The following is a 6,000-nucleotide window of genomic DNA, read 5'->3' as shown; positions in this document are numbered from 1 at the left end:
TGGAATAAGTCCTAATGGACGTAGTAGGAGCTCAGACCAGCATGAGCAGTCTGGTCAAACGCACGGGGAAAAAGAACAACTCCGCATTCACTGGACACTGGTCACGTGGTAGGGTAGAGGAAGTATATAGAGAGAGGAAGAAAGGGATACAGAGAGAGAAAGAGAAGGAAGGAGCAAAGAGAGTGGAGAAACAAAGAGAAAGAGAGAGAAGAGAGAGAGATACAACTATCGCAAAGGGTGGATCTCTGCTAAACTCAACAAATGATTGGCAATTATTTATAAACAGCAGGTACGTTCACCTCAATTCTTAACATATTTCGACAGCAGGATGTGTAACGAGAAGAATCAAAGACGAAGAAAAAATGTTGTCAGTCTGTCACCTAAGATTAATGCATTTTGATATATAAAAAATATGTTAAAGAAGCGAGCATTGACGTTCGTACACAATATCCCTTTCTACTTCAGGTACAAGGCCCGAAATTTTGGGGGAGGAGGCCCGTCGATTGGATCGACCCCAGTAGGCAACTGGTACTTAAATTATCGACCCCCGAAAGGATGAAAGGCAAAGTCGAACCAGCCGCAATTTGAACTCAACGTAAAGATAGACGAAATACCGCTACGCATTTCGCCCGGAGTGCAAAAGTTTCTGGTTGCTCACCGCCTTCATTAAAACATAATATTCTTTCCTACTCTAGGCACAAGGCATGACATTATGGGGGAGTGGGCCAGTTGATTAGATGGATCCCAGTAGGTAACTGGTACTTAATTTATCGACCCCCGCCCCAAATGATAAAAGGGATCTTGTTCATTTATGTTTTATGTAGTGTTTTTGGTACCGAAAAACTTTCAAACTTCGTATACTTATCTATTTTGTGTTATAGAACAGAAAAAAATTTGTATTCGAATTTATTTCATGTAAAAAATTGTCTAATTTCGATAATTTCAACCAATCACTGACAAGCATTCAGTTGTTTACACTTACTCCTTTGGCAGTTTAAGCAGTGTAAAGCGTATTTAATCTCCATTAATTCTGACATTTTGCAGAGGCAACATACGTGTGTTCGTTTTCCCTAACCCTAACCCTAATTGACTTGCTCCTTCCCTCAAAAACCATGCTTTGTGCCTATAATAGAAAGGTTTATTAGCTACTGACAATATTCTTCAGCCATTTTTTGACAAGGAAATAATAATTTTATCACCGCGAGAATCGTTTGTTTACGTAGTCAGTACTTACTGTTATTCGGCTGAATGGACGTCAGTCATTGGTTGAAATTACAGAAATACGACAATTTTAACGTGAAATAACTTGCGATGTACGTTTTTTTGTTAAGAAGACTAAGAGAAAAAGATTTTTATATGACACATTCTACCAGTGTCCCAAGTTTCAATGTGTTTCGTTAAGAAAATACTGGTGCCCCCGTTTTCAACAAGATCCGATAAAAGGGAAAGCCGACCTCGGTGGAATCCGAACTCAGAACGTAAAGACTGACGAAATATTACTAAACATTTCGCCCGGCATGCTAACGTTTCTGCCAGCTCGCCACCTTTCTTAGAGCACGATATTGAGAAATAAATACTAGCATGCAGTTTGCCTCATCTTCACTTCTTTTAGAAATAAATTTTGTCTATCGAACTGCATCTTAAGGTGATGAGATAAGGTCCATCATGTATCTCATAGCACCATTTTTGATGTGTTATTAAAATGATGAAAATGAATTTAATTGAACTGCAGCAATTGAGCTTATAGGTTAGCAGCCGATATATTACAGAACCTAGTTTACAACTGGAATAAATAACCAAGTATTTGTAAGAGAATTAATGTATAAAATATTTTGAAGCGAAAGAGCAATAAATAAACACAATGTATGAAGGAATAAAACATGTGCAGAATAGTTGCACTTATATTTAAGTAACATCAACTTTGGACGAAAATATCGATATGTATATTTTTTATAAAGTAATATTTCATGACAGATTCCTATACGATCTCTATCCTGTTAAATAATTAACGAATTCCAGTTTAAATAAAGAAATTTAGCGTCACGAAATTGATCGGAATCTTGAAAAATTGCAATATTGGCACTGTGCTCATTAGCGCTATTACATTGTTGTTACAAAGATATATACTAATGCTCCAGTTTTCTTTCACGTGTGAATTGAAGTTAAACAGAGGCGTTCCCTATTCTAGAAAGGTGACACAATTCACCGACATACCTGTATGCCTCTTATTCTATTTCATTTATCTATCTGTCTATCTAACTATCTCCCTTTCTTATTTTTCGGAGTTTTTAAGGTGGTAACAGCGTCTTTAGACGTCTATATTTCAAGCGCGTTCAGAGGCTTATAGCCAATATCTTGTTATAATTATGTATATAATTATTAAAATATTTGTAAAATTTACCTATAAGGTTATATTTCCTCACTGATCCCTTGGTAAAAATCATTAATGGTTTTTACCCCTTATTATAATTAATATTTGAAAAATTTACTCCTTGATCAAAATAGCATTCACTGCAGAGTTTTGATTTGATATACTACAAGTGGATGAAAAGAGAGATCAAAATTCTACTTTACTGGATACTTCTACGAGTGTGTATCTATATTGCTGTACGAAGAACAGGAATATCATTGGAATATGTACAGGAATATATATGGAATATCGTTGCTGATGAGAGCAATAGGCATAATATTTTTTACCATATGCTTGAAATAGAATCTTGTACACGGTTAACCAAAAGTTTAATTTGTTATCTTTCTTTTGCCTGACTACAGCCTATATTTTTCGGAGGTTTTATGGTGGTAACAGCGTCTTTAGGTGTCTATTTATTTCGCGTGTGGGGAGACATATAGCCAATCCCTTGTTATAATTATATATAGAATTATTATTTTTTTTGTATAAGATATATATATATATATATATATATATATATATATATATATATATATATATATATATATATATATAAAACTGTATATGTATAACTGTATATATATATATATATATATATATATATATATATATATATATGTATGTATGTATGCATATGCATATACGTAATAATATAAATAATATATAAATATATGCATATATCCATACATATATGTACTACCTACATATATATGTATATATACATGCATATATGGGTGCAGAACATAAAGATAAAACGTTGAACACAATGAGAAACATAAACATAGAAAACGCACGTTTTTTCGAACAACGAAAAAGACAAACAGAGAAACGAGACATGCAACATAAAGAGTATACCCCTTCGTCAGTTGTCCCTGTTTCATCTACTCCGCGTTCGATGGCAAGGGCAATACGCGACTTCGTTGAAACAGTCCTTCCCGCAAAGTAAATTAAATAAAAATTTTGGATTTCTTGCGGAGGGTGAATGTGTTAACAAGAACTGGACAGTGAGAACAAGACAATAAAAACAAATGGTCAGGGCTGTTGATCCAAGACGATAGAAAAATTATTATGAACGCTAGATATACGAGCCCTTAGAGAAAACAGGAAGCGACACGTCTTTTCTTAGAGTCAGGAAGTGGACAGAAAGAGAGATCCCCTTTCGTCACGTGTCGGCGACGAGAGAATCATCAAGGAGGAAGAGTGAGAGAGAGGGGACGGTGAAAGGGAGAGAAGAATAGGGAAAGGGTGCATATATTTATATTTTATTTATATTATTATATGACCGAACGCCATGCATGCATTTTCGTTTTTATGTTTTCGTTTCTCATTGTTTTCAACGTTTGTTTTGATGTCCTGTACCCACATAGGCGTGTATGTATACATATATATGTATGGATATATGCATATATGTATATATTATTTATATTATTATATGATCGAACGCCACGCATCCTTTTTCAAGCAAGTTTTATCCATATATATATATATATATATATATATATATATATATATATATATATATATATATATATATATATATATATATAGAGAGAGAGAGAGAGAGAGAGAGAGAGAGAGAGAGAGAGAGAGAAAGGAAATTTTAAGGATTTAAGTTAGAATTATTTATGCAGTTTTTCACCAGCGAGAGAGAGTCTCCATGAATAATTTTCTATAGAAAATTAATAATTTATATATAGTTGAAAAGTAACGAAAAGCAAAAGACGAAGACACGCGTACGAACTACAAGCAAGTTATTAGTTTGACGCTCGGGAAAAATGAAAGAAAAGTATTTTACGTTTCGAACCTGAACTCTTCCCCAGAAAGGCATAAGAGAAAATGATCAGAGAAAGAATAAAATAAAACGTGTACATTTCAGTGATCCAGCATGGCGAATCATTGGGAAAAAATGATTGCTTTGTTTGCTTTGATAGGATTTCATAAAATGTAACACAGCTACGCTTGGTTAAAGCATTCCGCTTATTTGTCGCATATATATGTTTAAGATTAAAACCAATGCATACTGTAGTTGAGATATTTTAATATATGTCCCGCAGGCTTTCTTTACACTTATTAAGATGATGATAGGAAAAAAATATACATATATAAGAATAACGACAATAATTAGATGATACGAATGCGATTCGTCTTTACAACAGATTTGCATTATTGTTCAGTGATTAACATATATTTTGCAATGAATCGGAAAAATATATACATGCATACACGATAGGTTATAAAGAATTTATCCGAGTCATTAAGAATAAGATGGGACAATATAACATTTGGACTACAACCAGAGAGAGGTATGTTAATAAAAAAAGAAATTATTTATATTGATTTACATAATAATGTTTGTGCTGAATAAAATTATACTACTATTTTCTTAAGTGAAATTAATGTTGGTGAATGTATATTACGATGATTAAGTAGGAAGGGTAATGGCAATGTAAACAACGCTAGATTTCAAATGGAAATTTAAAAAGAAAAAAAATGATGTACGCGCCAAATGAGAAATATAAAAACCAATGGATGCCAAATTTACTTTACTTTTATTTTGTGAAGCTAACAAAACATCAAAAGGTTGACTAGAAGAAAAATTATGCTTATTTAATATCCACGATATTTATACAAAGAACACAGAAAAAATGCTGATTTAATTCAAACAAATCCGATTGAAGTGCTGCCAAGAAAAGAGACACATTTTCAAATGCCTATGCTATATACGATTGCTTAAATTATAGAACATTGTTCCTAAACACGATGAGTCACACGCGTTATTGAACCTTATAATTAATGGTTGAAAATAAACATTGGAACTGAAGTACATATGTATTTTTGAATATTACAAGTTTTCAAATGTCATGACCTGTCCAAGCGATAATCATTTATATCACCTAAAATAAGCACGAAGCATACTATATTCTATATCAGTCATTTACTAAGTTAAATTCCTACTCGAACTCTCATCTTCTTAATTTTAAGGTAACTGTCTTTAAATTTCACACTATTTCGAAGGTGCAGTTCACTAAGATCACATGTTTATATGATTTGGAATGTCTTCAGCTAATACTTCGCGGATGATCCTGCTGTGTCAATTACAGCCTGCAGACGCCATGTGTAGCCTTCCACGTGCTTGCTGCAGTGGTCCGCTGACAGTTTTCGCCATTCTTCATGGCAGAACTTGCGAGCTGTGTCAGATTGGATGGGGAACGTCGGTGCACAGCCAGCTTTAGATCTCGCCATAGATTTTCTATAGGATTGAGGTCTGGAGATTGGCTGGGCCACTCCAAAACAGTGATTTTCTTGCTAGCAAACCAAGCTCTAGTGCTTTTTGACACATGCTTGGGGTCGTTATCTTGTTGAAACTTGTAATTGCAACCCATGCGCAGAGCTCTACGAAACTTCAGCAGGTTTGCATCCAATATTTCTTGGTACTTGACACTGTACATGTTACCTTGGATGGATACCAACTCTCCAGGCCCTGCAGCTGAAAAACAGCCCCAAAGCATGATCGAGCCACCGTCATTCTTTACTGTGGGGACGGTGTAACGAGGTTGGTGCGTAGTGCCTATTTCCGCCGCACGTAGCGT

This window comes from Octopus bimaculoides, chromosome 12, assembly GCF_046866305.1.
Source record: "Octopus bimaculoides isolate indiv1 chromosome 12, ASM4686630v1, whole genome shotgun sequence".
In the NCBI taxonomy this organism is placed as follows: domain Eukaryota; kingdom Metazoa; phylum Mollusca; class Cephalopoda; order Octopoda; family Octopodidae; genus Octopus; species Octopus bimaculoides.
Note: the sequence above shows the minus strand (reverse complement) of the source record.